The sequence below is a fragment of the Triturus cristatus genome, chromosome 10 (assembly GCF_964204655.1).
Source record: "Triturus cristatus chromosome 10, aTriCri1.1, whole genome shotgun sequence".
Classification (NCBI taxonomy): domain Eukaryota; kingdom Metazoa; phylum Chordata; class Amphibia; order Caudata; family Salamandridae; genus Triturus; species Triturus cristatus.
In genome coordinates, this window is record NC_140593.1 from 1,236,553,968 (window position 1) to 1,236,577,346 (window position 23,379).

Below are 23,379 nucleotides of genomic sequence, written 5' to 3' on the forward strand. Positions count from 1 at the left end.
TAGGAGGATTCATATTGATGTCTGCTAAGAAGTCATTATCCAGACGAAATGAGATTTGTTTCCAAGAAACCTTCAGGTTGGCTGGGAACTAAAGTTCCAAAACGACTTAATTTTCTGTAACTTTTACCTTTGAGCCTCCATTCCCATTAACCATTAGAGTAGGATTCCTCACATTTTGGATATCCAATTTGCCAGCATTCAACAGAAACCTTTATCAGCTCTCCCACGTTGATGTCACAATGCCCATGGCTTTGCACGAGGCTTCGCGTGATGTCATTGGATCCATAAGAGGCCCTCGGCGTGCGGAAGTCCGTTTACATTTTTCTGCGCCATGGTGTATCATTTTTTTCCTATGCTCTCCAAGGTGTTAGAAGTTTTGCATTATTTTTGCAGGAAATTGCAACGTTGCAGGAAAAGTCTACAACAAGGAAATCTTGCCTTGCAAGGTGTGTGTGTGTGTCAGATGTCAGTTAGTGATCCTTCTAAAACATTGTGTTCGAGGTATGTGTGCTGTAGATACACGCTTTGCATACTCCTGCCATCTAGTGTTGGGTCCGGATGTTTGCAAGTTCTTTTTCTTTGAAGAAGTCTTGGCTAGTCAAGAGGTAAGGTGACTCCTTTCGGTGATAGGGGGCATGGACATCGACTCCATTGTTTTTTTTTTTTCTGCCATCGGGTTCGGACATGTATTGCTGCACTCCGGTTCGAAACAGTTGTCCGAGTTCCCCTTTGTATGCAGTATTCTCTACCCTCGACAGTATTGTTTCGTATGTGTTTACCACCTCTCCTTGTATTGTTTCGGTCAGTGAAATCTGCTTTTCAATTAGAAAGCTTCATGGACAGCCAACCGCGTCGGTTCAGCTGTCTGTCAATGGAACGGACACCATTCAAATTCTGTCCTCCGTGGCGCGCACTATATCCGCACACTGACTCACGCCAGGTGTGTAACTTGTGCTATTCTCTAGAGCACAAAGAAGATTGCAACGCTTGCAGATAGTTTTGGTCAAAGAAAACCCTTTGCAATCGTCTGGCTTGATGTTGTGAGATGCAGTGTCAAAGCATTGAAGACATGCTGGATATCTTGGGGGAAGTGTCTGGTCAAGAAGATATTGGTGTATTTGCAGTGGAGAAGGAAGTGGCCTTCTCTGTGTCAGTCGGATTCGGAGCTCCAGATAGACCTAGACGTCGAAGAACTTGTACAGGGACAGGGTAACAGGAGTACGGAAGACCCCTTGCCTTATTAGCTCAATCACAAAAAATCTAAGGCTTCGGCACCACCTCTGCCTTCTGGCCAAGGTCTGCACCGGGACGACTTTTCCGAAGCCCCGGCTCGGCTCTGAAACACTGTCAGGCCTTTCGGCTCGGGAATGAGTCGACACAAACCATCTTCAGAACCGAAGCCCAGGGGTTCGAAGTTAAAATCTGTGTCGGAGACGAAATCCTCCATGCCGAAAAATAAACCGCCTTCGGAGCCTTAATCTTCGGCACCCAAAGGCCAGGCCATATTGGCACCGAAAACACAGTTGAGGAAACTAAAAGATGTCCCTTTGGATCCAAATTTAGACATTGTTCCACCGAAAATGGATCCCTAACAGAAGAGACTATATAGCTACCCAGAAACAGTTCATATTCAGTTTGAGAAAGTGCCCTCTTTCTGTATGGTTGCCCCCACGTTTTGCTGAACTACTGATGTGCTTTGAGTGTGCCCTGGGCTTCTGCCAAACAGGTGTCCAGGGCCTTTGTTTCCCTAAAACTGCATTGAAGACCAAACCCAATTGGCACTCAGTAGGAAGCTGGCTCTGTATATGCTATACCAAAGTGAGGTATAGTGAGCAGAGTCCAGTGGAACCCCAAAGGTAGGCAGAGGTAAAGTTAGATAGCACCACACACTATTTGTCGTAGTGTGGTCGAGATGTAGGGCAGTAACAGAGGAGAGTGTTGAGCATCTCTTGTACACACTCAAAGACTGAACGTCTGATCAATTGTTTTTGAATAAAAAAAATATTCTTTTAGTTATTTTATTTTCTAGAACCAAGCAAGCCTGGCACAGTTAAGCAATAAATACTTTACAGTAGTAATGCATGTGTGCTCGCATGCTTGTGTGTATTTGTGCGCGTAGTATGTGTGTGTGTGTGTGTGTGTGTGTGTGTGCGCGCGCGTGTGTGCATATTTGTGTGTGCGTATCTGATAGACTACTAGCTGCAGATTCCTTAACGTATAATTATCCCCAGGCGTGAGACTGGATCCGGAATTTTTTTGCCACAGCCTCTCTGCGCGCCGGGGGCGGTACCACGCGACCCCTCCCTGACGTCCGCAGATGTGACGTCAGCGAGGTCACATAAGTCCCACTCCGGCGCGCTGACGTCAGTTGCCTTCTTTCCTGCGTGCAATGCGGAGCCGAAGTGTGCTCCTTGGCCTGTTTTTGGGCCTCTTTAGCGCCTTAAGTTGGGAACAGTGTACCATGGCTTCCGACTTCAAGACGTGTGCTTCTTGTGCACGTCAGATGTCGGTGACGGACCCTCACACTATTTGTATGTGGTGCTTGGGTGAGCACCATGACTCTACGGACTGCGAGGCTTGTCAGCATCTCAAGCCGAAGTCCCGGCGGGAGCGCCGGATGAAATTGCTTTCGGCCCGCTTGTGCAGATCGGTGTTGTTGCAGCATCCGTCGAATACCTCAGACTGTTCCAGGGGCTGGTGTTTCCGGCTGCGGCATCGTCCTTCGCCGAGGCCCCATGGGTGTCGTTCGCCTGCCGGTAAGTCTTGCAGCTCGCCGCCAATGCCCTGTCCTCCTTCGGCAGAGGGCGCCAATCCCTCCCGGGACGTGCGTCCTCGTCCGTCGCCACCCGGGCCGCCGTTTCCTGGCGTTGGGGCGACGACTGCCCAGCTGAAACCCTACGCTACAGCTCTGCAGGCTTTCTTGAGCTTTCTTCCGACCCCCCCCTTCTCTTCCTGCGATGTCCGTGGATTCCTCGCCGTGCACGGGGCCTTCTGCTGACTCGCCGGCGGCTTCGCCCTCAGCGCCGACTAGTTTGGCTACAGGTTTCTCCAGCAGATTCCAGGGTGGGTTCCACGCCGTCTCTACGTCCACAGCCCCCAGACCTGCTCTTCCGCTCCCTGAAGTTGTCTGCCCCGCAGGCATCTCCGCCCTCTCCAGAGACCCCTCAGGTTCCCAACTCATCCGTGGGTTTCCCATCCTACAGGGGCTGGTCTTCTCTCCCTCCAGCAGGGCATGAGGACGAGCGTTTTAGTTTGCAGCCTTCGCCCATGGAGGAGTTTCTCCCTTATGTCTTGCGCCTCCCAAGAGGGTGCCCGCGCTGGTCTGCGGCACCATGTGCGGGATGGTCGAGAGCTACATTCATTCTCCGTTTGGCTTTGGACATTTGATTCCCTCGGCCGCGCTATGGCGATTTCTGTGGCCCTCCGCCGCCATGCTTGGCTGTGGGATGGTGTCTTCTCAGAGAATGTTCGGGAGCGGTTAGAAATGGGATTTCTGGTTGGCTAGGGCTTGCGCCAAAGCCAGGCAGAAACCACCACTCTAGTCAGGGCTGGGGAGTTACATGCCAAAGATAACCCCTGCTCACCCCCTTGGTAGCTTGGCACGAGCAGTCAGGCTTATCCCGGAGGCAATGTGTATAAAGCGTTTGCGCGCACACCCAGCAACAACACCCAAGGCCCACCACAAAAGAAACTCCACACAAGGTTATATATAAAAATAGCCTTTGTATTGTACCAAAACACATTAGATAATAATCACACAATTTACACTGTGCCAACTGGCACTGGGCAGAATTTTACAAGTGACTATTTACACAGGACAGGGCCACATGGACCACTGTCAGAATCAGCACAAATCACCAATTTGTACATGTAGGACATATACTAACTGTAGCACAAATTATCACTGTAGAGCACAACCAGTAACTACTGGCACAATAATGACCTCAGCGTCATCACACTAGCATCAGGTATAAAACCTATCCTGCATCCATCACAGGGGCATAAGCACAATATGCACTTTCTCATTAGTCCAACGCATTAGACCTAGCCACCTAAGTATAACTACACTAGGGGCGTACATCACACAGGGAAGCATTATCTCCCTAACATCAACCTAAACAGGTAGAACCACCTCCTAGGCAGAAATCCTATGTAGAGGTATAAAACACAGGGTGCGCAAAACATGCTATACACAGTACATTTCCTAACACCCAATCACATTAGCATGAGTCACAACACCTCAATCACATTAGGGTCCAGGTCGCACCAGAACCTAAACGTAGCAGCTGCCCACTACTTGCTGGGCAGCTGGGGACAAGAACAGGGCCTAAACGCTGCAGCTGGCACGAAGTGCTGCGCAGCTGTTGAAGGCACCTAGGAGGCATGGGCTCTCAATGGCCCCTGAGACAATATGCCAAAACGTTGGAGCCATCTGGCTCAGAAAATAACATGTCCCCCTAGAGCACACTGGCTCCTTTAAGAAGGAAAAGATGCCCCCAGAACTACAGTGGCCCGCTAAGGCGGCGCCACTGGCAAGACTGGCCCCCTCGTTGGAGCCATCTGGGGCTCTTAAGACAATAATGCGGTCCCGGTGGAGCCTCACAGGCTTTTAAACAATGTCCCCATACGTTGGAGCGCCACTCGCGCTCTTAAAAATAACATGTCCCGGTTGGAGCGGCCCACTACCATACGGGGCCGCTCTGAGTCCTAAACAGGACTACCCGGGTGCCTCGTGGGCACCATGAACAAAGGAGGCAGCCCCCCCTCTACTCACCGGGTCAGGTGACCTCGCCGTTCTGGATCTCCGCTGGACTCGGCGGCCTGCGCGTGTCCCGCAGCACTTCGGTCGTGGCGTGGGGCTTCCCTTTACTTCCAGGGAACCCCGCGCTGCCGTTTCTCTTCACCCGGGCCCCCTCCTGGGACACGGGACTTCAAAGGACTATTCTTCCGGGCTTCCCCCTCGCGGCATGCACTGGAGAGCCCCCACTCCTCGGGGACTCGCTCTCGGTGCACGGCGGGGGCGGCCTCTTCTGAACAATGGCCGTACTTCCTCTTATGTCCAGCGGCTCTGCCCACAACCAGGCGGGCCGCGGACTCTGCAGCAGTTTCTGAATGCGGCTCGGGCCGCTGCGGTGCATTTTAGTAACAGTATGCGGGGTGGGTACCCGCAAGGGCTCATATAAGCGGGGTGGGCACCCGCATCAAGCCATCACGTGAAATAAAGACGCAGGGTGGGCACCTGCGCACCAAAAGCGACAAAATAAGCGGGGTGGGCTCCCGCAAGGCAGGCATCATGGGGGAATCCCTAGTCTGGGTATTCCCTCTCCCTCTCTCAGCAGCGCGACGCTGCACAGCCCCAGCTCCTCTCTCTGGGGGAATTAGAATAAAGCGCTCTCCAGGCGCTATGTTCAGGACCAAAATCCAAGGCAAAGCGCTCCCAGGCGCTAGAAGGATGCAGCAAAAGTTCCCAGAAGTCCTCCAGGCATCCAGGGGCTGGGCAGGGCCCAGGGAGGCAAGCCTTCCCATGAGCCCCAGCAGCAGCACGCCCCTGGCAGATTCAAGTACAGAACGAGAACATTTTCATGGGGTCACAGCCCCTCTTTTATACACCAAATCCTTTGTTTCCAAAGGTGCAGGGAAGGGGCGGACCAGATACAACTGGTTCCTGAGCACTTTGTTTTGCTCAGCTCCTCTCCCTATTCACAGAACAGGCAAGGGTCATCAGTCGCACCACAGGGGGCGGAGCCAGCATTGTGTGGGGAAAGCCCAGCCCTATTCAGGTCCTAGGTGTACTACTCCCACTCATCAACCTGCAGAGCTCTCCACCCACCACTGGGGCAGACCCACCCTGACTCCTGGAGCCAGGCACACCAGCCAATCACACGCCAGACAGTCACTGCACATTTATGCCAGTGTCTAGAAGTGGCGCTTCTATACTAGCTACAGTAACGCTGCACACATCATTGCGCAGCATTCACTCTCACGAGTTTGCACATATCAAACTCGACCCTGCACTCCCCACGCATCAGGAACTAGCACGGTCACTCAGATCCCCCATGCATTCCTATGGGAGGGCAGGTCAGTCTCATTCAACCACACAGAGCGCACGCGCTTTCCACTGGGACACAGTGTGAAAGCGTCTAGAGGCCTAAAACCACTAGTACAACACAGGAAAAAGGCTAGGATACTGCAAAAAGTTCTAGGGGTAAACTTGCCAGAAGGGCCAAGTCCAACAGGAGCGTCTTGTGGATTTACCTTTTGCTGGAACTCTGTTTCACACCCACGCAGACTCTGCTATTCAGAGACTAATTGCGGGGCTCCGCCCCCTCCCCCTCCGTAAGCTCGGCCATCCGGCGCTTTATGGGAGGCGTTATCCCTCCTTTTTCTTTGGGGCCTTATGATTTTGGTTGGCCCGTTGTGTGCTGTGTGCGGCTTTTGAATGCCTTCAGGGTCTTTCAGTTGAACCCTCAATTCTTTTGGCTGCTGGTTCAGCCCTTCAGCTTGTGGTGTGTGTTTTTTGCTGTTACATGCAGCGGTATAGGTCCTCAGGTTGGGTCCGTTGTGTCTTTTTTGGCTGATTAGTAAGCAGTCTGTGGTGTTTTCCACAGGTCTTTTATGTTCTTGGCCTCTGCTGCGGGTTTCCCTAACAGGAGTTTCCCTGTTTTTGTTCAGGAACGATTCATACCCTAGATGGGGGTATTTGTTGGCTATTGTATAGCCCTGTCTTAAGGTAGGCGGGCGTGGATACCTTCTTAGGTTCCTCGCTTTTTCCTGGCGTCACAGTATACCGCTTGGTGCGGTGTCTCCCTCTTCTCTTTCTTCCGCCTTTGCGCAGCTTGTGTGTGAGAAAGTGGCTCTGTATATACTGTTGCCTAATAGGTACAGGGTGTACAGAGTCCACAGTCCCCAGGGGCTGAGAGAGGTTAAAGTTAGGTATGACCTTACTCTCTAAAGTGGTAGCTTGGTCGAGCAGTAAGGCAGTAATAGAGGACAGTGTAAAGCATTTGTTGTACACACTCAGTCAGCAAATGGTCTCACACACTCAATAACTGAACTCTAGGCCAATGGTTTATATATATAAAATATATGCTTGTTTTATTTTTAGAACCACAAAGGGAATAAAAATATACGTTCGAGGCATATGAGCTGCAGATCACACACTGAGGATAAGATCGCCATCTGGTGTTGGTCTCGGATGATTGCAGGTTGTTGTTGTCTTCGGAAGAAGCCTTTGGTCACGAGGTTGGTGACTCCTCCCCTGGACAACAGTGCGCATGGGCATCCACTCCATCGGCAGATTGTTTTTTTCCGCCATTGGGTTCGGATGAACTTTTTTCCGCTCCAGCAGAAAACTTCCAGCAATCGATTTAACTCTTTAATCTTCATTCCATCGACGACATCAACTCGGACCGGTTCCGGAAGCGGCTGATGGACAGGACACCCTTCAAAAAATGCCCCCAGTGTGGAGCGAAGTTCCCCCACAGTGACCACCACGAGGTTTGCAACCTCTGCCTGTCGCCGGAACACAACGAGTCCACCTGTCCAGCTTGTTCCGCTTTCCGTTCGAAGAAGACCCTCCGGGACCGAAGAGCTCGACGCCATATTATGGCCAAACCAGCTCCAGAACCGGAGGACATCTTTGCTCAAGATGTTCCCGAAGACGACACCGAAGATCTCGAGATCGTGTCCGAGGCCGACGATTCCGATGACCTCATCACTCCAGGGCAGCGTGTGAGTACCACCCCCCCTGCCCCTGCCCCATCCAAAAAAGCATTGGTCAAGACTCCGCCAGCTGGGCCCAGTCGCGACCGGAAATCCTCTTCAGAAGCCCCGCCCTCGGGCCCGGCTCCGAAGACATCTAAGCCTGTGGGTGGCTCGGGCTCGAGCAAACCTCACCTGATTGTGCCTTTAACACCCTCGGCACCCAAAATCCCACTGTCGGCACCGAAACAGGCTCCAAGACCGAAATCTCCTTCGGCACAGAAACGTTCCTCGGCACCGAAGTCTCCACCGGCACCGAGATGTTCTTCAACATCGATGCCTGAAAGTCCATCGGCACCGAAACCTCAGTCGGCACCGAAACCTCAGTCGGCACCGAAACCTCAGTCGGCACCGAAACCTCAGTCGGCACCGAAACCTCAGTCGGCTCCGAAAAATCCATCGGACCCGAAAAAATCATCGGCGCCGAAAACTGCGTCCCCGCCGAAAAAAGCTCATAAAGACCCGAAGCGGACATCACAGACACCACCTTCGGAGCCAGATGAACTTTTTCGACCAGATCCTACTCAGAAGCGGATCTACATCAATCCTAACACGGGACATGTGACTGCCATCCCATATAAAAAGCGGAAGCTGGACACTACACCTCCCCCAGCTCCCATACGGAAAAAGGACTGTGCTACTTCACCACTTCGTCCTTCCTCTCCTGTTTTACCTCCCAACCCGTCCCCCCCTCCTCCTCCTGATTCTCCTTTACCTTTACCTTTACCATCTCCCTATCATTCACCTCCTCCACAGGATGATAATGATGACTTAGGGGGAGGGGCGGACCCTGATTTATTTAATGATCCTGTTGATCCAAACGACCCTTTTACGTTCCCAGACCCAGCACCCATGGATGACTGGTCTTATCCTATACCTGACATGCCTGACCCCACTACCTACCCCTCCAAGCCCTCCCCTCCTGATGACCACCTAGGGTTCGGCCAACTTATAAATAGGGCAGCAACATTCCACGGCGTTACAATGCACACAGACGCCCTTGAAGAGGACTTTCTCCTTGATACCTTTGAGCAGTCACAAAAGACTGTTCACATACTGCCCATGATCAAAGGGGTTATAAAGCATGCTACTGAAGTCTTTAAGGACCCTGTTCGAGCTAGGGTTCTCAACCCACGCATCGAAAAAAAGTACCGACCAGCCCCGCAAGACCCTGCATACATTAAGGCCCAGCTCCCTTTAGACTCCCTAGTCGTATCAAATGCCAGGAAGCGCGCTAACTCACAGACAACTGGAGAAACGCCTCCCCCAGACAAAGAGTCTAAGCTTTTAGAAGCCTCGGGCAAACGGGTCGCCGCGCAGGCGGCTAACCATTGGCGTATTGCGAATACCCAGGCCCTGTTAGCCAGGTATGATAGAGCGCATTATGACCAACTTGAGGACCTTATGCAACATCTGCCTGAACCTTTTAAGTCCCAGGCCTCTGACCTCATCCAAGAAGGCAAATTAATATCTAATGCCTCCATTAAATGCGCCTTAGATGCAGCAGACACTGCTTCTAGAGCGGTCAATACTAGCGTCTTACTCAGACGACATGCCTGGCTCCGTATTTCCGGTTTTAAACCGGAGGTTCAAACCGCAATTCTAGCTCAACCTTTCAACCAAGAGCAGCTATTTGGCCCTGCAGTGGATACTGCATTAGAAAAAATGAAAAAGGATAATGAAACTGCCAAGTCTATGGGAGCACTGCAGTCTCATCAAAACCGGGGTTCCTTTCGTCGCTCCTTTTATAGAGGAGGCTCCAAAAACACATCAACTGAGACCACGTCCACCTTTAAAAATTCTGGACAAACATCCCCTAACAGAGGTTATTTCCGGGGAGGTTATAGGGGAAACAATAACAAAGGTCGAGGGCGGGGCAACAACAACAACACCCGCACCTCACCAGCCACCAAACAGTGACTTGCCACCACTCCCCCCAGACCATTCCACTCCGGTCGGGGGGCGACTCCAACAATTCCTGCCTGTCTGGACTTCCATCACCACAGACAGGTGGGTAAGACAAATTATCCAGTCTGGCTACTGCCTCGAACTCATACAATCCCCCCCAAACATACCGCCCAAACAACGTCCAATGTCCTCGCATCATCTCTCTCTCCTCAAACAAGAAGTTCAATCCCTGTTACAAAAACATGCGATAGAACCAGTCCCCCTTCAACATCAGGGAAAAGGGGTATATTCTCTATACTTCCTCATTCCCAAAAAGGACAAAACACTAAGGCCCATACTGGATCTCAGACTACTAAACCAGTATATACATTCAGATCATTTTCACATGACCACTCTCCAACAAGTCCTCCCACTTTTACAACAGGGAGACTTCCTCGCCACATTGGACCTCAAGGACGCATACTTTCACATCCCTATGCATCCCGCTCACAGAAAATATCTACGATTTGTGGTAGATGGGCAACACTATCAATTTACAGTTCTCCCATTCGGAGTAACAACAGCACCCAGAGTGTTCACCAAGTGCCTAGCAGTCGTGGCAGCGCATCTCAGAAGACAACAGATCCATGTCTTCCCCTATCTGGACGATTGGCTCATAAAAGCCAATACATACCAAAAATGCGTTCTCCACACTCATCGCACGATTCAAACTCTCCACGATTTGGGATTCACTATCAACTACCCCAAATCCCACCTACAACCTTCCCACTTACATCAGTATCTAGGAGCAACCATAGATACATCCAAAGCCATTGCCTATCCCAGCACAGCCAGGATAGCCAGTATACAAAATCTCATCTCTCAATTTCAAACTCATCCATCTCTTCCAGCAAGAGTGTTCATGCAGCTCCTAGGCATGATGGCGTCATGCATCTCCATAGTCCCACACCCACGACTTCAAATGCGTCCCTTACAGGAATGCTTAGCACAACAGTGGAACCAAGCTCACGGACAACTTACCGATCTGGTGTTGGTGGACAGTCGCTCACTTCGATCACTGAAATGGTGGAACACCATCAACCTGTCCAAAGGGAGACCGTTCTTAGAGCCTCTTCCACAAGTTGTGCTAACTACAGACGCATCTCTCACGGGGTGGGGAGCCCACCTCCTTCACCATACCACTCAGGGCAGATGGACCAGCCAACAAAAACTGCTCCACATCAACCACCTGGAACTCTTAGCAGTGTTCCTAGCACTAAAATCCTTTCAAATTCACCTAAAGAACAAAACTGTCCTCATACGCACAGACAACATGACGACAATGTATTATATACAGAAACAGGGAGGGACACACTCTCTCCAACTGTCCCAACTGGCACAGCAAATCTGGAGATGGGCAATTCCCCAAAACATCTACCTGTTAGCAGAACATCTCCCAGGGATCCACAATCAAGTGGCCGACCTCCTAAGTCGCCACACACAACAGATCCACGAATGGGAACTACACCCCAAGGTTCTACTCCCCTTCTTCCAAAAGTGGGGACAACCAGACATAGACCTGTTCGCCACTCCCGAAAACACAAAATGCCCAACCTTCGCCGCCAGGTTTCCACACCCACAGTCGAAGGGCAATGCCCTATGGATGAACTGGTCAGGCAGATTTGCGTACGCCTTTCCGCCTCTCCCACTAGTTCCATTTGTGGTACGCAAACTGAAACAACAGTCACTAACACTAATACTAGTGGCTCCCACTTGGGCACGTCAACCGTGGTTCACCACACTTCTGGAACTATCTTTAGTTCCACATCAAAAGCTACGCCTCTCCCCGGATCTATTAACCCAGAACCATGGAGAAATCAGACACCCAGATCCTCAAACACTGAACCTAGCGATCTGGCTCCTGAGGTCCTAGAGTTCGGTTACCTCAATCTCCCTCCAGACTGTATGAATATCATAAAGGAAGCCAGACGACCTACTACTAGAGCGTGTTATGCCGCTAAATGGAAACGATTTGCCATCTACTGCGCTAATAATGACATACATCCATTGGATGCTTCCATCCAAAACATCATTTGCTATCTACTACACTTGCAAAGATGCAATCTAGCGTATTCCTCTATACGTTTACACCTAGCAGCCTTGGCAGCCTACTTGCAAAATAGGCAACACCTGTCCCTTTTTAAGGTACCAGCCATCAAAGCGTTTATGGAAGGTCTCAAAAGAATTCTTCCCCCAAGATTGCCACCTGCCCCAGTGTGGAATCTCAATGTGGTTCTAACAAGACTCATGGGTCCCCCATTTGAACCTATGCACAAATGTGAATTGCAATTCCTAACATGGAAGGTAGCCTTCCTTATCGCAATCACTTCCCTGCGCAGAGTAAGTGAAATACAAGCCCTTACACTTGAGGAACCTTTCTTACAACTACACCGTAACAAAGTGGTTCTTAGGACAAACCCTAAATTTCTTCCAAAAGTGATTTCCCCTTTCCACCTTAACCAATCAGTAGAACTACCGGTCTTCTTCCCAAATCCAGACTCGGTAGCTGAAAGGGCCCTACATACCTTAGATGTTAAAAGAGCCTTGCTTTATTACATCGACAGGACAAAACCTTTTCGAAAGACAAAACAACTCTTTGTTGCTTTCGCGCCACCACACAAAGGCAACCCGATCTCCAAATCAGGAATAGCCCGGTGGATAGTTAAATGCATCCAAATATGCTACCTCAAGGCTAAACGTACACTTACAGTTCCCCCTAGGGCGCACTCCACGCGTAAAATAGGGGCTTCTATGGCCTTCTTAGGCAATATTCCCTTAGAAGACATTTGCAAGGCAGCCACATGGTCTACCACGCATACCTTCACTAAACACTATTGTGTTGACGTGCAGGCCAAACAACAGGCCTCCGTGGGCCAGGCTGTCCTAAAAACTTTATTTCAAGCTGCTGCAACGGATACAGGCGACCACCGCTAAGGGGAGCACTGCTGTATAATCTATCCTCAGTGTGTGATCTGCAGCTCATATGCCTCGAACGGAATATGCTACTTACCAGTATGCATCTGTTCTTGGCATGTAGAGCTGCAGAGTCACACACGCCCGCCCGCCTCCCCGGGACCTGTATCTGTTCCAGCATCCGTCTTACTTAGACATTACACATGGACATCCTTTCTTTCTTTTCTATATACTCCATCTTTTCCCATCATGGCGAAAAACAATCTGCCGATGGAGTGGATGCCCATGCGCACTGTTGTCCAGGGGAGGAGTCACCAACCTCGTGACCAAAGGCTTCTTCCGAAGACAACAACCTGCAATCATCCGAGCCCAACACCAGATGGCGATCTTATCCTCAGTGTGTGACTCTGCAGCTCTACATGCCAAGAACAGATGCATACTGGTAAGTAGCATATTCCTTTCTCAGAATGAGAGGTTGAATATATATACTTCTGATGGATACATCTGCCAGTGGATTCCTCACCTTGTGAATATCCCCTGCGCCAGCATTCCACGGAACTTTTCTTCCCCAGCATTCCACGTCGACGTGGGCGACGTCATAATACACCGGCTCCGCTCGCGACTCCGATCGACGTCACCAGAGCCATAAGAAGCCCACGTCGGCGTGATGACGTCAGTTCCCTTTTTTCCGCGCCTTCGACGCGCAACGGTTTTTCTCCAGTGCTACTTTGTAGTTTGGTCGTGTATATCGGTTTATTCGGCTATGTCTTCGACTAGGAAGTCGGGCTTTAAGCCCTGTAGGGAGTGTGGAGGCCTGATGTCGATAACGGATCCACACCAGAATTGTTTATGGTGCCTTTCCTCGGAGCATGATATGGAGTGCGGATGCTGTAGAAGCATGAACCCGAAGGCACTCAAGGAAAGGAAGACCAAACTCTTTATGAAGAAGATTGGTGAAGAGAAAAGAGGGAGGAAGAAGGAGAGATCGAAGAGGGAGTCATCGACTTCGAAGTCGTCGAGGTCGAAGAAACACCATAAGAAGAGTAAAGACTCTCGACGTCGATCCTCTAAGTCCAAGAAATCGAAGTCTAGGTCGGCGTCGTCTCATCGACGTCGGAGCAGAGGTTTGTCTCCTTCTCCTTCGAGGTCACCGGAAGGTTCTCCTTCGAGGAAGCAGACTCCGATTCAGTCTCCGACGAGGTCTTCGGCTCCGTCTAAGACGTCGACTCCGGTTCGTGTGGAGTCGGATGCATCTATGCATGAGGAGCAGGAAGAGTCTGTTCCAGTACCTGAAGATTCTGGGGCTCCAGTGGAGGATTCTACGGAGCCGGTGCCGGAGGCTCCACAAGAGGTTCCTTTGCTTCAGTTTCCGGCCCCAGGTACAGATTCGGCTAATTTCATAAATGCTATGTATGGCATTTTTAATAGGGCGGCCTACCCATCCGGAGCACCAACAGGTCCCGTAGTTCCGATGGCCTTTACGATGGGGGTGCCGCAGCAGTATGCTCAGGCCCCCTTCATGCCCTTTATGCCGATGGCTCCTTCTTGGCAATTTCCGGTGCCTTCTGGAGAGCCTATTCGACCTCGGAAGGTCCAGCAGGCTTCGGAGCCTCCTTCGACGCCGAGACTGGCTCCATCGACGCCGGGACTGGTACCATCGACGCCGAAACCGACTCCATTGACGCCGAGGCTGACTCCAGCTGCGCCGTGTCCGGCGCCGTCGACGCCGTTTCCTCTGGCTCCTCCGACGCCGTCTACGTCGGTTCCCCGAATCCAGTCGAGGAGGGAAGCCCAGAGGGTGTTGGAGGAAAGAAGATATCGAGAGGTGGAAGAAGGCGAGGTCGATTCTTCTTCGGACGAATTCGAGGGCATTGAGGAAGCCAGTGGGCTGGATACGACCCCAGAGTGGGAACATGCATCTGCCAGGTCTTCTCCTCCTCATGAGTTGGCTCCCTATCACGTGGTGATAAAGAAAGCAGCAGAGCTTCTGGATTTACAGCTGCCTTCTGTGGAGTATAAGTCCAACCTACTCACAGAAGTGTTACATTCTCCAACTGCGACATCGGAGCCGTTGCTACCTTTCAATGAGGCCATATTGGAGCCCGTTTTAGAGGTATGGAAGAAGCCCCTTTCTTCTCCTGCAGTGTGTAGACAGGTGGCAAGGAGGTACAAGGTTGCTCCAGGGGACCCTGACTTTTTATCCTCTCATCCGTCCCCGGACAGTTTGGTTGTGCAGGCTTCTTGCTCCAAGCATGCTTCCGGTGCCTTTCCTCTGTCTCCAGCTGACAGGGAATCCAAAAAAGCTGATCAGGCGGCCAAAAAGACCTTTTCGACAGGAAGCATGGCGTTGAAATCCACTAATGCTACATGCCTGCTGGGGCGTAACGTGCACGCTCTTATGGATTCCATTAAGTCCTTGGCCCCTAAGTTGCCTGAAGGGGATAAGTCATCCTTCATGGAGGTTATAGCTGACTCTCAGGCGGCTGCCAGGCAAGTTATCCAGTCAGGGTTGGATACTGCGGACTCCGTGGCAAGGATCATGGGGTCGTCTGTTGCTGTAAGAAGGCAGGCTTGGCTCCGTAACTCTGGTTTCTCGACGGATGTTCAGGCTACTCTGGTCGATCTTCCATTTGATGGTCAGAAGCTGTTTGGGGAGAAGGCGGACTCTGCCCTTCAGCGTTTTAAGGACAGCCGATTGACTGCAAAATCCTTGGGTCTGCAAGTGCCGCAAAGGGTTCGACCTTTCGGAAATTTAGGGGCTTTGGGCGATCGTCTTTTCGCTCTTACCGGCAGCCCCAGCAGCAGCAGCAGAATCTCCTCTATAAGTCCTATAGAGGGAGACAAAGGGGTCGGAGAGGTTCTGGTCGCAACCCCTCTTCTTCTTCCTCCTCCTCCTCTGCTCCCAATGAGGCCTCAGGGAAGCAGCCCTAGATCCCCCATCCTGGGTCATGTAAGTCCTGTGGGGGGGTCAGGTGTCCTACTTTCTACGGGGTTGGAAATCGGTTACATCAGACCTTTGGGTTTTGAACCTCGTGGAGACTGGGTACGCCCTTCCCTTTCGGGAGTTTCCTCCCCCTTACCCTCCTTGCCAAGGTTATTGTTCGGAGGACCACCTGCTTCTCCTGCAGAAGGAAGTTCTAGCCTTGCTTCAGAAGGGTGCAATAGAGGTGGTTCCGGAGCAGGAAAGGGGTCAGGGATGCTACTCCCGGTATTTCCTGATTCCCAAAAAGGACGGCAGATTGTGTCCGATACTGGACCTCAGAATCTTGAACTTTTACCTGAAACAGGAGAAGTTCAAGATGCTGACCCTTGCGCAGGTTCTTCAAGCGTTGCAGCAAGGAGACTGGATGGTGTCGCTCGACTTGCAGGACGCGTACTTCCATGTCCCAATCCTGAAGTCGCACAGGAAGTATCTCCGATTTACGGTTGGGTCGCAACACTACCAATTTGCGGTTCTCCCGTTTGGTCTTACTACCGCACCTCGAGTCTTCACCAAGGTGATGGCGGTGGTGGCTGCTCATCTCAGGAGGTCAGGTGTCCCGGTTTTCCCTTAACTGGACGACTGGCTTCTGAAGGCAGAGTCCCCAGAGATGGTGCAGCGTCATCTGCAGGTGACAGCTCAGCTGTTATTCGACTTGGGTTTTTCGATCAATGTGCCCAAATCTCACCTGGTGCCCTCTCAACACCCACACTGCCAAGACATATGTCAGTCACCCCTCTGGCTGGGTGCCTTATGCCTATGGTGTGGGCACAGGAGCAGGAGCCCTGTGCCCCTACAGTACCCAGGCCCATTCCCGGGCACTGTAAGTGCAGTGCTGCCATTTCAGAGTACATGTTGCTGAGAGCTCGTCAAACACGAGCTCCACAGCACCATAATGGCAACACTAAAGACTGGGGAGTTTGGTATCAAACTTCTCAGCACATTAAACCCACACTGATGCCAGTGTGAGATTTAATGTACCAAGCACCCCAGAGGGCATCTTAGAGATGCCCTCCTACAGCTAACCTACAATCCACGTCTGCTCTGAGGCTGCCCAGGCTGCCACACAGCAGACACGTTGCTGGACCCCTGGGTGGGAGAGCCCCTGCTCTCCCGGGCCTGCAACAATGCACATCCTGGTTGAGGTGATAGATCTCCTCCCCCAGGATGAGCAAAGGGAAGCTTCAAATGCCTGCCGCCTCTAGGAGTTTCCCCAGGCCACTGCAACCCCCCACTCTGGCGGGAAGCTTGGCCGGAAACCCCATACAAGGACAGGGGATGTGCCAGCCTGCCCACCCCTCAGGTGGGGGAGGCGAGGTGAAGCACATCTCCGGGCTCTCGCCATCTTGAAGATGGGAGACCCTGCCCTATCAGGATTAGGCTACTGCCCCCCTCCCACAGGAGAGGAGCAGGATAGGGGGTGTACCCACCCCAGGACAGGGACCCATTGGTCCCTGGCCTTCACCTACCTGTAACGCCCCTAAATCTAGTATTTAGGGGCACCCTGAACCTTCCTTCCGGAGATTCCAGATTCCAAAACTACAAGAAGAGCGAGAAGAAAAGAAGACCTGCCCTGCAGCTGCAAAGGAGAGGGAGACACCAACTGCTTTGGCCCCAGCCCTACCGGCCTGTCGACCTCTGACTTGCTCCTGCTCCAAACCCGGCATCTCTTGTGGCCAGCAACCTCAGAAACCCCGGAGAACCTGGCTACCTTTGAACTCTGATCCCCTGGGACTCCCACGAGTAGAGGCTCTACTCAGAACCTACCTTTCACCCCTGGCAGCAGCCCGGAACCGCGATCCCAGCCCACTCTGCACTCGCCAAGCCTGGCCGGTGCCAGAGTGAACTAAACCCACGAGGACGACCCCACGGCGACTGTGACCCCGAGTCCGGCACCCAAGGACCCCCCTCGACTATCCTGAAGAAGCTTGCAGCCTCAGAACAGAGTGCCACCCCAACCGCGATCAACAAGAGGGTAAGATTTCTGACATCAAAAGGCACCCCTACACCCGGCGCCCCACGGCCCTCTGTGCCCAATCCCGGGGTACCTACCTATCCTCCAACTACCCAACTTACCCCTCGAAGTGGTGGTGGCACCTGAAGAGTCCTCGTCCCCGAGCCTGCAGTCTTTTTCCAAACTGGATATTTCCCATAGAAATCAATTGAGTGCCCGACGGCTCAAAAGCACCCTGCAGCCAGCCGCCCGAGTGGCCCTGGCAGTGAAAACTCTACTCTAACCTACTTCCCCACTTGCCCTGAGTAAGATACCAGGAGCTCAGCTCCCACAGCCGCGTGGCTTGCCGGACAGCAGCCACCAACCCAGGCCCCCCTATCCCTCATAGGATAACATTGGGCCTGACTCTCTGCACCCGGCCGTCCTGAAACCGCTGAGGGTGAACTGACTGTACCTACCTGACACTGGGAGACCCCTGAGTCTATGCCCAGAACTTCAACTCTGCCAGTCGAGAACTTACCCTTAAACCGCTATCTTCATTTTCCTCATAGGGTAACATTGGCTCGCTTTTTCTTGGAAATTCTTCTAAGTGTGAACTTTTCAAAACTCAAAATATTCACCAAAAATCAGCCGAGTACCAAAAACGGATTTACTCACCTGCTCTTAGGGGAGCTCCCAGTGCTGGATCTTGGTGCCCAGCACCGACTCTGAAAAGTACCCACAACTATACTTACCTTTTTCTTCCATAGGAAACCATTGACTGCTTTTCTATGAAATTTCTTCTAAGTGTTGATTTCTGCAATTTCTAAATATTCCTCAAAAATCGTATAACATCTGAAAACGTAATTACTTACCTGTTTTGGATAAATGTCCCAGTACTGAGTCTAGCCACCCAGTACTGGATTACAAAAGTAACGATAACCTACTGTACCTGTAACCTATATTTCCTTCCATAGGGAATCATTGATTGTTTGCTCTGAAATATTTTCTAAGTGCTCACTTTTGAAATAGCTAAATATTAGTTAAATATCACTACAGTACCAAAGTCGACTTTCAACTGCTGATTCTGAGAACTGACCCAGGACTGGATCTAGGATCCAAGCCTGGAATTCCAAAAGTAATCTGTGGCAAATAACTTGAAACTTCCATTGAACTCAATGCATTATTGTGTTTAGAATTGTGTGGCCTATTGCAACCACTTGTAACTTTCTACAAAAGTCAATTGCATATTGCAAAAGTATTTATATAAAGCATCTCATTCTGAGAAAGTATATTTTAATACCTATTGTTGGTTCTAAAATAAAACAAGCATATATTTTTTATATACAAACCATTGGCCTAGAGTTCAGTTATTGAGTGTGTGGAACTATTTGCTGACTGAGTGTGTACAACAAATGCTTTACACGTCCTCTGATACTGCCTTACTGCTTGACCAGGCTACCACTTTGGAGAGTAAGGTTGTATCTAACTTTAACCTCTGCTAAACCCTTGGGGTCTGTGGACTCTGTACACCCTGTACCTATTAAGGAACAGTATATACAGAGCCACTTTCTCACACCAGAACCTTAACTCTGCCAGTCGAGTACTTACCTTTAAACAGATAACTCAATGTTCGAGGCATATGAGCTGCAGATTACACACTTTTGCATAGATCGCCATGTGGTATTGGGCCTGGATGTTTGCAGTTTGTTTTTCCTCTTGGAAAGTCTTTGGAGGTCACGAGGTCGGTGACTCCTCCTTTGGATTGTATTGCGCATGGGCTTCGGCTCCATCCTCAGTTTTATTCCGCCATCGGACTCTGATGTAATCTTCGCGCTCTGGTTCCGAACAGCTTCCAGTTCGACGATCGATGCGCAATCCTCGCCCCAAATCGCGGTATTGTTTCGATCGCGATCTCTTCAATCAACGCGCCTTCTCATCGGCACAAACCTTCGGTTCCAGTTGTTGACAGCGGCCTTCGGGCCTACCCAAGCTCCGGTCCCGGCTCATGGAAAGAACTCCATTTAAAAAGTGCCCTCGATGTGGGTCCTAATTTCCCCACACCGATCTTCATGAGGTATGCAACCTCTGCCTCTCCCCTGAACACGAGGCTCGAGACTGTCCGGCCTGTAAGTCTTTCCGATCCAAAAAGACTATTCGGGACCGAAGAGCCAGAAGGAACATGGCACACTCCTCGACCTCCATTCCAGTCGAAATCTTCGGAGACTACATCGACGATCCGGAACAGCATCGCACCGAAGAGGACCTCGTCAGCGCTTCCGAGGCCGACAAGTCAGATGGGGAAGATATCACTCCGGCGCAGAGGGTCGTGAGTACCAATCTACCCCTCCACCCGCACCGACACCCAGAAAGGCTTCGGTCACGCCTTCGCCTCCGGGCCTAAGCAAGACCTGAGACACTGCTTCACACACCCCACCTTTGGGCCCGGTGAAGAAGCCAAGTAAGCCTTCCGGCGGCTCGGGCTCGAGCCAGCCTACCAGCGGTGCCGAGAAACACACTTCGGCACCGAAAAAGAAACCGGCCTCGACACAGAGCTGCGCACCGAAGCCCTCGGGGTCGAAACCCAGCTCTTCGGTACCGATGCCATCTTCGGTACCGACCAAACCACACAAGGCCACCGGCACCGACACTTCCAAGCCGAAGCCCATCTCGGCGCCGACCAAGAGACCAGAGGTTCCCAAGCTGGGTTTTAAGCAACAAACTGGCACAGAAAAACCTAAAAAGACATCGGCCCGACGCCTTCGGCGCCGACGGACCAAATTACCTCACCAGAGCTATTTACACCGGATCCCTTGCAAAAAACTCACCAAGGATCCAAAAACTGGACATTTCACACTCTACCAAAAAGACATTTGGAGAAGCCTGCTCCGCCTCCACCTCCAAAGAGGAAGGACTCTCCTACCTCTCCGTTCAGAATACCTTCCTCTCCCCCCTCCACCTCCTTCCCCACCTCCACCCCCTCCGCCCTCTCCACCCCCACCTCATCGTTCTCCGACCCCGTCTCCAGACAATGATGATCAGGGGGATCCATATCATGATATAGGGGGATGTGCCACAGGACCCCACCCCTACAGGATCCCCAGACCCATGGGACGCTTACAATATTCCAGATATCCCCAACGTCCCACAAGACGATCTTTACCCTTCTAGGCCATCTCCACCAGAAGATTCATTAGGGTTCAACCATCTTCTGCAAAGGGCAGCTAATAACCAAGCATACGGACCCCATGGAGGAAGATTTCCTCCTAGACACATTTGATACCGCACATAGGTCCACCTCCATACTGCCCATGCTCAAAGGAGTGGTAAAGCATGCGCCAGAAGTTTTTAAGGACCCAGTTAGAGCCAGGGTCATTAACCCACGTTTTGAAAAAAAATACAAACCTGCTCCCTCAGATCCCTCCTACATCAGAGGACCAGCGCCACTAGATTCTTTAGTAGTATCTACTGAACGTAAAAGGGCAAATTCACAAGCGTCGGGTGATGCACCACCACCTGACAAAGAATCAAAACTACTAGATGCATCAGGCAAACGCACAGCATCCCAGGCGGCCAACATATGGCGTATAGCAAACACTCAGGCACTACTGGCCAGATATGACAGGGCTCATTATGATGAGTTAGAAAGCATAATGCATGATCTCCCTGAAAAATATTCAGCTAGGGCCAACGAGTTAATTCAAGAGGGTAAAACAATCACAAATAACTCCATACGTTGTGCCCTAGATGCAGCGCAGACAGCCTCCAGGGCAATCAACACTAGCGTCCTTCTCCGTCGCCATGCTTGGCTAAGGGTATCTGGTTTTATACCAGAAGTACAAGTCTCCATCCTTAACCATCCCTTTGACCAGGAACATCTATTTGGGCCAAAGGTGGATGAGGCCTTATAAAAAATGAAAATAGAAACAGATACCGCAACATCCATGGGGTCCTTACAGTCACACGCGCCCAGACACTCCTTTCGCCGCACATCCAGAGGCTACTCCCCAGACATAGCGTCCACATCATATAAATTCCCTACTCAGACCACCTTTACAAAAGGTTACCAAACAGGCGGCTACAGGGGTAACAACAACAAGGGCTGAGGCAAAACAAACAACGCCCACTCTGCCACACCTCCTACTCAATGTCTCCCCCCAGACCATTCCACTCCGGTCGGGGGTAGACTCCAAAATTTCCTTCATGTCTGGGCGACCATCACCTCAGACAAATGGGTGACCCAAATAATTTGGTCAGGCTACTGCCTAGAACTAACATCTACCCCCTCAAACATTCCACCCAGGCAACGCCCAATGTCACAAGAACATTCAAAATTACTAAAGCAGGAGGTAATCTCCCTCCTACAAAAACAGGCAATAGAACACGTTCCTGTCAATCAACAAAATATGGGGGTCTACTCCCTATATTTTCTCATACCAAAAAGGGACGAGACTCTACGACCTATTCTAGACCTCCGGCTCCTAAACACATACATTCACTCAGACCATTTTCATATGGTAACGCTTCAGCAGGTACATCCGCTCCTCTCCCAAAACGACTTCCTCACCACTCTGGATTTGAAAGATGCATACTTCCACATTCCAGTGCACCATGCTCACAGAAAGTACCTCAGATTTGTAGTGGACGGACAACACTACCAATTCAAAGTGCTCCCGTTCGGAGTCACAACAGCACCACAGGTATTCACCAAGTGCCTGGCAGTGGTGGCGGCACACTTGAGAAGACAGCACATTCACGTCTTCACATTCCTTGACGATTGGCTGATAAAAGCCACTTCATACAATCAGTGTGTACCACACACCTCCACCACAATCTAACTACTTCACCAACTAGGCTTCATGGTGAACCACCAAAATTCCCAGCTACAACCATCCCACATAAAACAATACCTCGGTGCCACCATAGACACCTCAAAAGCAATAGCCTACCCCAATCCGGCCAGGATTGCAAGCATTCAGGCTTTACGACAAAAATTCATACCTCAACACTCCCTTCCAGCACGAGTGTTCATGCAACTAATAGGGATGATGGCCTCTTGCATTTTCATAGTGCTCCAAGCTAGACTCCAGATGTGTCCCCTCCAAGAGTGCTTGGCGCACCAGTGGAACCAGGCCCAAGGTCAACTGACAGATCTGGTGTTGGTGGACGGTCGAACCCATCGCTCTCTGCAGTGGTGGAACACCACAAACCTTTCCAAAGGTCGACCGTTCCTGGACCCGGTTCCCCAGATAATACTAACAACGGACGCATCGCTCTCCGGCTGGGGAGCTCACCTATTACATCTCACCGTGCAGGGCTCATGAACGCCTCAACAAAAGATACTCCAGATCAACCATCTGGAGATACTAGCAATCTTTTTAGCCCTAAAATCTTTTTAAACACAGATTTCAGGCAAGGCAGTCCTCATTCGCACAGACAACATGACGGCCATGTATTATGTACAAAAACAAGGCGGCACACACTCTCCACAGCTCTCTCAATTAGCACAGAGCATATGGAGATGGGCAATTCCCCACAAAATCTTTCTCCTAGCTCAACATGTCCCAGGAGTCAAACACCGTGGCAGATCTGCTCAGCAGACAAACGCAGCAGATCCACGAGTGGGAACTTCACCCGCAGGTTCTTCATCCGTTCTTTCAAATGTGGGGGCATCCACAGATAGACCTCTTTGCCACCCACGAAAACACAAAATGCCTAAGCTTCGCCGCCAGATACCCACACCCATTGTCCAAAGGAAATGCGATATGGATGAACTGGTCAGGCAAATTTGCGTACGCTTTTCTGCCTCTCCCACTCATTCCATAAGTGGTGCGCAAACTACAAC

General features: G+C 51.1%; 1 protein-coding gene across 5 annotated transcripts in view; it reads left to right on the forward strand.

Moving 5' to 3' along the window:
- Positions 1 to 23,379, forward strand: part of HUWE1 (HECT, UBA and WWE domain containing E3 ubiquitin protein ligase 1) — a 1,878,220-nt gene that overhangs the window by 770,881 nt on the left and 1,083,960 nt on the right. The gene's annotated exons all lie outside the window — the stretch shown is intronic.